This window comes from Berghia stephanieae, chromosome 12 (genome assembly GCF_034508935.2).
Source record: "Berghia stephanieae isolate SIO BIC M18660-M18661 chromosome 12, UCSD_Bste_1.3, whole genome shotgun sequence".
Classification (NCBI taxonomy): Eukaryota; Metazoa; Mollusca; class Gastropoda; order Nudibranchia; family Aeolidiidae; genus Berghia; species Berghia stephanieae.
This window is the reverse complement of record NC_088371.1, coordinates 423428-435927: the sequence shown is the minus strand read 5'-3', so window position 1 is coordinate 435927 and position 12500 is coordinate 423428. Positions and strand designations below refer to the sequence as shown.

At 36.3% G+C, this 12500-nt stretch overlaps 3 long non-coding RNA genes across 4 annotated transcripts in view; 1 reads left to right on the top strand and 2 right to left on the bottom strand.

Annotated features, from left to right (window-relative positions):
• The window catches only part of LOC144957445 (uncharacterized), a 102634-nt gene that overhangs the window by 51806 nt on the left and 38328 nt on the right, over positions 1-12500 (bottom strand). The window contains exon 3 of the long non-coding RNA XR_013642172.1: positions 5561-5606. This is a non-coding gene — a long non-coding RNA (uncharacterized LOC144957445). The remainder of the gene's footprint in view (positions 1-5560; positions 5607-12500) is intronic.
• The window catches only part of LOC144957444 (uncharacterized), a 107757-nt gene that overhangs the window by 56974 nt on the left and 38283 nt on the right, over positions 1-12500 (top strand). The gene's annotated exons all lie outside the window — the stretch shown is intronic.
• LOC144958357 (uncharacterized) lies at positions 8043-9753 on the bottom strand. The gene is made up of 2 exons (XR_013642405.1): positions 9358-9753; positions 8043-8189 (listed from the first exon to the last, which is right to left on the bottom strand). It is a non-coding gene; the product is annotated as an uncharacterized LOC144958357 (long non-coding RNA).

Sequence of the window (12500 nt, the reverse complement as noted above, 5' to 3'; positions counted from 1 at the left end):
ACATTAAAAATAAATATATGCATTGAAAGTGAACGAAAACAATCCAAGCAATTATTCATTCCTATTTGAATTTGGTAATTTAAGTAGGTTATAAACAAATATTAGTAATGTTGATTATAGCTATCAGGGTATTGATAGCTCAGTTGGTAGGTGATAGATTTTCACGCAAAGGGACTGATATCGATCCCAGGTGAAGTCGAGTCATAGTCATAATTTTCATCCAACCCTGCCACTCTGCAGTCATTGGGTAGCTGGGTGTACGAGATCGTGTCTCAAAGTAATTTACATCAGACTAGTGTAACATCCAAAGGGTAGCAAGCAAATGCTATTGTCCAATTCACGATGAAGGACTACTCAAAAATATATAATAATTTGCTGTGCTAAAGATGGTGATTATAATGATTATGCAGACGACGACATAGGCGACGACAACGGTGTTGATGATGATAATGATGATGATGATGATGATAGTAGTAGTAGTAGTAGTAGTAGTAGTAGTAGTAGTAGTAGTAGTAGTAGTAGTAGTAGTAGTAGTAGTAGTAGTAGTCGTCGTCGTCGTCGTAGTAGTAGTGGTAGTAGTAGTAGTAGTAGTAGTAGTAGTAGTAGTAGTAGTAGTAGTAGTAGTAGTAGTAGTAGTAGTCGTCGTCGTAGTAGTTGTAGTAGTAGTAGTAGTAGTAGTCGTCGTCGTAGTAGTTGTAGTAGTAGTAGTAGTAGTAGGAGTAGTAGTAGTAGTAGTAGTAGTAGTAGTAGTAGTAGTAGTATTAGTACTAGTAGTAGTAGTAGTAGTAGTAGTAGTAGTAGTAGTAGTAGTAGTAGTAGTAGTAGTACGGAAGCCTCTTGGGATAGTTTTCTTTGCGGCGGAGAGAACAAGTTTGTTAAATCTGCCAATGTTTTCGGCCTTAGCTTCAATCCTTAAGCAGGTTTTGTCAATTGTTTGGCCAAAAGCTTTCCAGTCTGTTTTTCTGAAATTCCATCTTGGTTGTGACAAGGCGTTCATCATTGGAATCTGAATTCCAGTTCTTATGAGGACTGGACGGTGTTGGGTGTGAGGGAAGTCTCCCAGGATTTCTCTTGTTGTTGGGAGTGGATTAGCATTCACATTTTTTGTAACAAACACAAGATCTGGGGTGTAGTCTTTGTTCCAGCGGGCTGATCTGAGGGTACCTTTATTTTTGCGGTTGTAGATGAGAGTTAGATCATTTAGGCCGGCCCATTGCTAGGTTTCAATTCCTGGATGGTGACTTTTATTGTATCCCCAATCTGAGTGATGGCTGTTAAAGACTCCAAGTATTAGGGATGGGTGGGGAATTGCACCTTTTGGGGAAGTGACCCATTTGAGGTTTGGGGGTTTGTAGATGTTAGTGATTTCAGTGTCTCCAAATTTGACAGTGATGATGATGATGATGATGATGATGATGATGATGATGATGATGATGATGATGATGATGGTGATGATGATGATGATGATGATGATGATGATAATGATGATGGTAGTGATGATGATGATGATGATGATGATGATGATGATGATGATGATTGTAATGAATCAAACACAGCATAACATGAGTGTGTGTTACTTACCGCTTTATTCATGGTCATGATATAAGGGGGAGGAGATCATAAATAAATTAGATTTTTAGTCTGAATAATCTACCCTGAGCACCCCTTCTCCTTCAAAGGGACACAAACAAATAAACACACACGTATAAACACACACACACACACACACACACACACACTCACACATACACTCAGTTATATCGGATGTGAAGAAAATCCGGAACAGTTTAGAAGCCTGTGATTGCCAGACTATTATTAGCTGATGCAATCAAACCACTTTATTGAATACAACTGACGACACTCAGCTTTTAAATGTTTTAATAAGACAGCTCCTGTATACCTACAAAACATGGTTAATCTCTATGTGCCGGAGAGAGAACTTATATCCAGTGGTCAAGATCTCTTTCAGATTTCTCGCTGTAGATCGTCTTTTAGTCAGATATCTTTTAGCCAGTCGGCACCCGTCTTATGGAACCAACTGCCATCATCCCTCAAAAAATGTCCGAGATTTGAAAACTTTAAAAAGAAACTTAAAACACATCTCTTTAGAAAATCATTTGACGTTTAACATGTATATTAGGCCTACATGCTATAGATATCTTAAATTTTCATTTTGTAGCACAGTGCGTGGTGATTAAATTACAAATTGATTAATGGTATTCCAATATGATAGATTTTATGCTTAAATTATCAATTTATTGTTGTGTTTTATTTGCATTGTGAAGCGCTATATAAATTCATTCATTCAAAATTCATTCATTCATTCATTTTGTTATTATTTTAATACAACCATTTGGTGATAGCTTCTCATTAAATCATATCAATGAGAATATAAATGTTCGAGGTTTAGTTCTGTGTGTGGGTATGTTACATCCGGCGGGTGGTTGTTGTGATGTATTTTACCTAAATGCATAGCTGCAATACATGACCGAGAACTCTTATCACTCTGTCCTTCTTCAATACATTGTATAGAAGGAAAGAAGTCGAATTCACTCAGCTCTTTGTTATTGATTTTGGATCTCGAGTTGAGTGATTAGGTCTCACTTAAATATGGATGCTAATCGTTTGTGTAAACTACTTACTATCCCGTCATCCAAATTATTACGTAATCGCACATATATCCATTGCTGGAAAATGATCGTATAGTGGCTTTATTTATAATTTGTTAAATACTATTCTTTCGGAAAGATGGTATTGATTTTTTTGTGTTGTAGATGTTGATAGTGACGAAAATATTCAAAAGCCAATGATTATAATTGAATGTAAAACATCAAGACATTCAAATAAAAAGTTCAAAATTCCCAAATTTCATTTCTTACAGCTTTATGGATGGTAAATTCCAAATGCCAATCAAATAGCGTGGTCAAAAGTCAAACAATTAAAAAATTCCAAGTCCGTGAAATTAATCCAACCGAAAGTTCTATTTGTCTAGATTACCATTTTCAATATGTGTAGAAAATATTTCTTCATGTTCTTGTTCTAGTTCTTGTTCTTGTTCTTCTTCTTCTTCTTCTTCTTCTTCTTCTTCTTCTTCTTCTTCTTCTTCTTCTTCTTCTTCTTCTTCTGGTTTATCCAGCATTTTGCAGGGTTTCTACAATGAGTGCCACATCTCCATGCATCTGGGTTCATAGCATCATCTTGCTCCAGGCCCAGTCCTTCCATATCGTCCTTTACCCTATCCATCCATCTAGTCTTCGAGCGTACCTTTAATTACAAATCCAAACTTTTCTTTTCCCCATGTACTCCCTCTTTTGTCTCTTAACATGTATGAACCATGTCAGTCTGTCTTCATTCATCTTCATTGATGCGTTCTTCACTTCTCTCAACCTTCGAATTCGTTCATCTCTCAGTTTGTATTATTTTCTTGTCAAGCACAGTGACCATCTCAACATACTACTTCGTTGCCACCTCAACATCTTTGATTTTCATTGTCGTAACGTCTGTCTCTAATCCATAAAACTTTGTTATTCTTACAACAGATGTATATATATTTCCCCTTTATCTTGCGGAAATTTGTCAAACATAATTCCAGTTACCCCCCCTCCAATTATTCAAGCCTGCCTGGATCCTCTTCTTCATCTCCATCTCAATTCCCCATCTCGTTGTACAGTTGTTCCTAAGTATTAGAACGGTATTGTCTCTTTCACATTTTCTTCCCCTGTTTTTATTGGTGTTCCTGATGTCTGTTGTCCGAGGCACAGATACTCTGTCTTTGATAAGCTTACCCTTACTGCCCTCCTTTCCAACACCAGACTCCTGCCTTCCAGCCCCATTACCGCCTCAGCTTTTGAATCGTCCAAAAGTACCCAGTCGTCCTCATACATCATATTCCATGGTGCTTCACGCCGGATGTGTTCTGTGAGAACGTCCATTATTATTATTGCAAACAGCTCTAGACTGAGCAGACGCCTGATATAATCGCCCTCTTACAATACATTGTCCAGTTGACCCATGATCCGTCCTTACTACTGCCTTATTTCCTTCGAATACATCTTGGATCACTTTATATTTATATATATATATATATATATATATATATATATATATATATATATATATATATATATATATATATATATATATATATATATGAGTATTGGTGGGTACGGTAGCGTCCAATAGAATTTAGTTGATTTCTCCCTAAATTATCTGGCCACTTTCACTTTGATTAAATTTATGATCTTATATTTCACTTGTCGTTGGCATTCATTTCATTTTAACAAACTACGATCGTATCAATCTCACATCTTACAATATCCTGGCGGATCCGTTATTTCTTGCCTTTTTTTACATTTATTAGATACCGTATGATAATCCTCGCTACTTTGATAATATTGTTTTTAAATTTGATATTTTCTTCAAAGTTTAGATTGAGATTGACATCTTAGAAAGAATATTTGGCTTATTGGAATTTCAATTCGACGGTTATCAAAAAATAATTATTTAGGTACATATCATCAACCTTTCCACCTGTTTTATCACCTTGAGGATTGTCGTTGGATACAAATAATCAGATCTCCTAAAATGGACGGTGGCTTAGAGTCAATGTCTACAATATAATTGCTTTTACTTTTTTGCTTTGTAGAAAATAGCAACTAATCACAAAAAAAAGCACGAGAGAAAAGTGAGGTATTAGTACACGGTAAAGTGTGATTGATTTGGCCAAAATTTCAGGGGAATGACCAAAAAAAGAGCATTTCAAAAATGTGTCAAGCATGATTGGGATGGAAAAAAGTCTAAGAGAGAAAAGCACTTTATATCACCGATTTTGGCAATCCTTTTAGTAATAGGGTATTCCTGGAACAATGCAAACACGAAGAAGAAGACACCGTCATATTGGTCCATATTGTGCAAGGCCTTTAAACACAATCACTCAGACTTAAACAGACCACGAGATACTCATTTGTGGTCATCCTCTTAGCTAGTCATCATGCAGCAAAACCAGAAAGTAAATCTCTTACATAAATCTGAATTACCAAAGGTCTTCTATGTGTCAAAATGTTCATATTATTTGTGAATAACAGGAAAGAGGAAAGCGAAGGCTGAATGATAAGTAGAGCTGTAATAAACGTGTAGTTGTTGGTAAATTTTATTTCCTTTAAATATCGTCTTTTCTCTACTATATTCGTGATTACGCCAGGCACAACCAACTACCTTATCCCCTTCTCTATCTAGTCTAGTCAGTGTATTGACCTTGTCCTGGAGTTTACCTACATCGGATTCCCTCTACTATTCGCATTTGAATTAGGGCCGACAAACTAATTATTCTACATGTCCTTCTGCATCATTTCTTATGCTGCTGGTTTCGGTACACTTGCTCAATCTGGCATGGGTATTTATCTGAAACGCCATACACTACAGTGCAATTTCGGCATATTGTAAGAAAAAATAACGGACCAAAAAAAAAAAAAGTCAATAGGAACAAAAACATTTTATTTAGAATCCAGTGTAAATAACCAACATCCAATTTTGAATCTAGATATAAATATTTAATACTCACAGCATGTTCCTTCACTATTGCAGTGGACATGCTTTTTGCCGCAATCCTGAAAATTAGATTAGAATTAGTTCTCATATCAGCTTGAACTTTTGATACTTAAAAACAGTCTTTACAGTGTGAATTCTCGTCATTATCAGAATCGTTCCCAAATCATGTAGTTTCAAGTCTGAGATGTTGTGAGATATGGCGATCGCTGAGATCAAAACTCCTGTTGGCGACCATTTCTAAGTTTAACAGGAGAGCCAAACACCTGCATATTTTTACACATTTTGTCGATAAGGATTTGAAATATTGGAATAATGTTTGATTACATCGCAAATATACCATAATCAATGTTTATGAAAAAAATAAAAAGAACATTATAATGATTAATTGAAGGATATAAAGGAAATTTGCATACTCTTAGCTCAAAATTCCTCTATGTGGCTTATACAGGGCTTTTGCGGAGAGAAATCGAAACGTTTGTTGATATTAGTAATAATCAAATTATACGAGCCCCTAGTTATATTTACTATCAAAATGACTGAATAAAGTTCGAAATTATTTTTATAATCCCGGACAAAGCTCCCAATATTGTCACGTCTTTGTAGGAGGATATCAAGAAAGGAGATAGGTATAGATAGAAGTCAAATAGTTTTCCCCATAGGCTAGCGTCGGGTGCCGTTTTTATACCCTTTTGTTGTCGGGTAAAAAGTTCCTGACACTTGACCGATAGTAAGAGAATGTTTTAAGTTTAAAGAAATATGTAATAGTGTACTGGTAGTGTATGGTACGTTGATTAGGGATAGTATAATACATATATAAATTGTCACTCACATTATATGGCCGAGACGTTCGTTTCTGTGGGTTTATTTCATGTCCTCAGTCGCACGTATATATATATATTTTTTATACGGTGCATTTTCTGAGACATGGTTCAGGGAAGCATATTGTATATAGGGATATAGGCCCCATAATAGCAATGGCCTCATAGCAATGTTGATTTCTGGATTATATATATAATACCCTGTATCAGCATTGATATAGATATAGGCCCCATATTAATGTTGACTTCTTGTATATATATATATATATATATATATATATATATATATATATATATATATATATATATATATATATATATATATATATATATATATATATATATAATATATATATATATATAATACCCCAAATCAGCATATTTATGCTGATTTCTTGAGTATTTATAAAATACCCCGTATCAACATTCATAAGGATATCGGCCTGGTAGTAATGGTGATTTCTTAAGTATGCATAACGGTTGGGGAAAAAGGGTCTTAACGTTTGCTTACCACCTATTCTTTAGTGGTTGAAATGAGTGAAAATTTGTCAGGCCAAGACAGGAAATCAAGCACAGAATCAATCTCTCAATACCAAAACGACATATTTTGGAACTATTATTCCCAAACTCATTAAAAACCTTGTTAGTAGTTATTAAGGATATAGGCCTCATATCCATCTTTACATTGCAGCATGTTAACAAAGAGGTCCTTGTTACGACAAGCTGAACAGTCTTGATTTGTGCTTTATTGTCACATAGGCGAGAATTTATGCAACTCATTCAGTCATAGGGCACTGAATGTATCCAACCAGTCAAGTTTCAATCATCATTTTCTTACGCCAAACGGCAACATGTTCTCAAGATCATAGTCTATCTTGATGACAATCTCAATCTAACACTCCCATTGCAAAAGCTATACAAACGACGCTAATAAGGTCTGATCCCCTCAAATCAGAGGTGCACTATAACACAAAATGCCTCACACACACCTCCCATCTTTTGTTAGCTCTAGTTCAATAATATCTTATAGCCTTTAATGGACCAAGGTCGCTTCAACAAGGCCACAGGTCTAGTCCCAAAGACGTTGAATCCAACTTTCATGTGTAATGTTGTCAACCTTACACCCTAGTGAACTTCTCCTTTATATCATAATTTACAGCATTTTCTCCAAATTAAATAGACAGAGATAACCCGGTATACATTATTATAAATTGTAAAGGATTAACAATTGCCAGACAATCAATTGAATTCCTTTTTTACATTTAACATCATATCAAGATAAAGCAGCAAGGTGATGGAGTGCAGCTATTGGGATAATCTCATTCACCAGATTAACCTGTCTATTACTTGATTGGGATTCAAATGTGTGGTGGGGCAGGAAAATGAGTCATAATGGCCAGGTTTGATATTTGAGTTGGCCCTTTATACACTTCTAAGTATTACATAGCGATTTCTTTGTACTTTTTATCGGTACATTTATAATAATTAGAATTAGAGGCAGCATTATGGCTCGTCAAAAATGGAATATTGGGGCGGTAGCTGTTTACTGAATTCAAGTGATAGAAGTCTGACTGCCTGCACTCACCAGACAAGTCCCTGACTAATTTTCTTGTGCCGCCACAAATACAATCTCTTGAAAAGATAAATATAGTAAAATGAAAACACCACGGCTATTTCATTCAGTTTTTAATAAAGATCAATGATACAAAACAGATTTTTTAATGCCTAAACACATTGACCTTGCAAATACAGTGAAGGTTCTGTATCCTGTATCGTTGCGGGCCGTCGGCTGACAACCAGTTCTCCACAATCATTCATAAGCACCTGAAAAGAAAAAAAAAAGAATGGAAAATCATTGAATCTTCAAATCAAATTAGAAGCAAGATAGAAAAAAGATTACTCATACCCTTCTTTTCCATGAAATAATTTTGATAGAGGCTGTTCAATCAGAAGTGCACAGCATCATAAATAAAATCTGATTCATTATTTTGCTTGCGGGCCTAAATCATCATCAGCTATTGTATAACACTAATTATGCTTCTTTATGTAAGGTGGGTGAACGCAATTCAAGTATATGTCCTATCTTAATGATGACTCCTAAGAAAAGACTTTATTCAATTTTCTCATCCCACTGAGGTGTAAAAGGAGTAGGCTACCTTGCCGTTTATAGCGCTTGTCCCTGTCAAAACAAAATTGTAATAACGCCTTATGCCTTACAGGCAGATGTCTCATTCTACATATGGGTTGCTGTTGGCTTAGGAACCTGTAAAGTGCTTTGAGCATTCATGGATACTGCGCTGTATAAGAATTCTACTCCTTTTCACCTTACAAAAAAGTAAGTCCTTAGGAGCCTAAGAGCTCATGGAGCTGGGCTTATCCCAGTTTGTGTACTATGAAGGGACTGTTAGCTTATTTGTTAACTTCTAGATTGGACACTGGTCTATTGCAGATTACTTTCCCCAACAGTGCAGGTATCCATTTACACCTGGGTGGAGTGAAGCAATTGGGAGTAAATTTTCTTGTCCATTGAAAAATATGTGGTTGCGGTAATTTTCGAACCCGATACCTCCCTGACTAATCCAGTAGAATTTATAAAAATCAAAGAACCCTGAATAATAGTTAAAAAGGAGAGCATGATATATATGCCCAGTGGGCCAGTCACTTGCTTGTTTATACACTCAACCAAGGTTTCCACAAACTCCTCGGTACATGCAAAACAGTTCTAAGAAACCAGACTCCATCATTCTGACTTAATATGACAGAATGCAATGGGAAATATCAGTGATGTGTGTGTGTGTGTGTGTGTGTGTGTGTGTGTGTCAGCATGTGTATGCATCAAACATTTTTCACACATCTGCAATGTTTTGTAGCTGGGGTTGAACACACACATTGCTGTCCCAGAAAATTAGTGGTCGAAATCACTGAGTACATTAAAAACTAAAATGAAATTAAATCTAATTTTGAGATTTCTTACAATAGAACCCAAACTTACCTCCATGTTGTGAATGTGGTTTCTCTCCTGTTGTAGAATCAGCAACGGTTTTCGCAGCTCAGTCGAACCCATGGGAAGTTCACGTGTTTGTGCCACTATAGTTTCCATTTTGTGGCAGTTCATGTAATGTTTAGATATCTTTGAGGTAAACATTTTCTTGCATGTACTTGCAGTAATCTGATTTTGCATACCATTTTTTTCCTCTGTTTGCAAATGTTATAGTTACTGGAAAATGAAAACAATCATATGACAGAAAACTAAGAAATGAGATCAGAAGTGAAAGAAATAAAATTAAGAGTTAAGCAAGTTCCTTATTTAACAGTCTGCATACAGTGGACATCGCTTATACTTATAATGAGAAATCAGTTATAATGAGGCTGATACACATCCCTGTTTATTTTCCTTCTAAATCCTTCTTAAATATGGTCACCAATAAGGAAGTCATTATTGCCGAAAAGTCACTATAACTATAATGTTGATTAAGTTAATCTGTCGACTTGTATGAGTGACAAAAATATTGTATATTGCTGACCTTGCGGTACCAACATCACACATGTAATGAAAGGTTAACATCATATCACCATCATATAAATAATACCATTAGTGTGTATGGTAAATGTTTTAACTTTGCACTTTTTAGTTAAAGTGATTCAGCATATGTAATATAAGCAGTTTAATCTCCTGGTTAAGAATTTTTATAGAGGCAAGATTGTTTCTTTCATTTAAAAGAGACATAGCGGTTTCAAAATCTTGTAGACATCCTATTTTTGATGGGACGTATGGCTTTCCATACATCAGTTTTGCTCAATTGTGACGTAGTTTTTGTTAACAAGGACATGAACGACTGACCTAGTTTCTTGGGAATTGATTGTTCCAATTGATGGTTCCTCCGTGACCTCTTGTTGCTATGCCTTTCAAACTATTTAAATTGATGCCTTTTAAAACAATTATCGATTAGTATGACTCCCAGGTTATTCAACCGACGTACAACGCTGGAAATTGATCGTTCCAATTGATTGTTCCGCCGTGACCGCTTGTTGACTTTTTTAAAAGCTATAACCATACAGTATGAGTCTCTGGTTATTCAATCAGCATGCAATGAATACATTATTGGAAATTACGTCAATTGCTGTGTATTTTATTAAAATTAGTTGAGCACACGTTTCAGTGGTTTTATTTTTGACTCGAAAATTTAAAATTAAATATATTTTGCCCCTGATATCAACCGATAATCATAAACAAACAACCGAAGCAACCTGAGCACTTTTAACCGAGGCAAACGACCCACAGATCCTGAGCATCACTCACAAATTTAACAGATGATTGAAAAAATACATAGGCTCATGAGGTGTTGCGATGCAATTTCTTCATCAATGTGTAACAATAATATTGTGATGAATACTCACTAACTGTGGAACTTACTTATGTTTATCTGTTTTGCATATACTAGGTAGCTATGGAATTACAGATTGCATGCTATGTCTTTTCGTTGACTAGACATAGATAATCTATTGGACGGAACGGGCTAGATGGTAGAAAATATTCTGTTAAGTTAGTGCTTAGACAAGGTTAGAATTGACTATGTTTTTATTATGTAGTCTCCAATGTTAAGACAAGCTTCAGGTTTGTGTGAAGACTGGGACGAAAGTGTTTACTGTACTCATACCGTCTAGAACAAGATCTAGATCTATGTCTAGCTCGAGATCTAGAACAAATTTAGCCTAACGTCGTGTAGATTATTCAGGTAAAAGAGCTCGCAAGCGAGGGATCGCAATCAATCTATCTAGGAGAAGGTCACTCCCAAATTAAACCAAAAGTAGGAAGGACTCTATAGCTCGGGAGAGCAACTAGCCCAGGAGAAGAACACTCCAAAATGAAAACAAGGGTGGGCATGACTCTATAGCTCGGTAGAGCAACAAGCCTAAGAGTGAATCTCCAAAATAAATCCTGGTCCTCCAAGTCTGGGGGTTTTGTGTAGGCCTAACAACCCCATCCTAGGGAGAAAAAAAACATTGCTACAGAAACAGCAACGCAGGAAATTAGAATGAACTCACAGACGAACACTGGACCCCCAGAGCCAAAGGAAGAGGCTCCTATAAATGGCAGTGTGGAAAGCCACAAGGAAGCTAATGACAGGAAAATGAGATGATATCTGTTTGCCGCAAAAGCAGAGACGAAAATAGATTTTGGAATGTTTGAACAATTACAATGCTGGCAAGCTGGCACAAGTCACAGTTGAAATGCGACGTTATGACTCAGATATCTTAGGCATTAGCGAGAGTGGGTGGACAGGAGCTGGAATGATGCAAACTGGCACAAGAAAAACTATTATTCTCTACTCCGGGAGGGAGGTAGATCATTACTCAGAGCTTTTAGGCGAAAGTGGACAATGTTTTTATGTAAGAGAAAGTCTTTAAATTTTTATGGATGGTGACGAGCTTGTCACTGACAAATCATTAGCAGATCCATCTAACATTGAGCAGATAGAATACAACTCCACACAGTCATTTGGCACGTCACCTGAAGAAGAAAAACTGCTTGATGGTGCATTTATCGTCCATCCACCGGTGCATCGTGCACTTTCCAAGAATATGCAGACAATGTATTCATTCCATTTATCATCAATTAGTGCAAAGACTAGATGTTATATGAGATCAATTATCTCAACTTGTCAACAAAAAAAGCCATCAGCACTTCAACCCCAACCTGCCATGTATAAATGAAAACAAGAAAAAGCTGACAAACGATTATTTCTACATGCCAAAGATTGCATTCAGCAAGGGATTTTAAAAGAACAGCGAATATTGATGTGTTTGTGCTAGCCATTCATTTTGCTGAAAAGCTGAAATCTAAGGAGCTTTGGATTTTATTTGGCTCAGGAAACCATTAATGTCATATTGCAGCCCACGAAATAGCAGTCAGACTTCCAGCAGACAACGTTGACGGACTGCCGATCTCCAATGCTCTAACAGGATGAGATACTGAGATACACCTTACCACCTATAGAGGAAACATGTCTTGAACTGATTCCTTATTGATGCAAGACACGATGCAAGTGTGCAAGCGCATCCTCCTTCCCTGCACAGCTCTTTGCCACTGTAGAGGAGACTGCAGTCAAGAATAACGGCCATATCTGAGTTTAA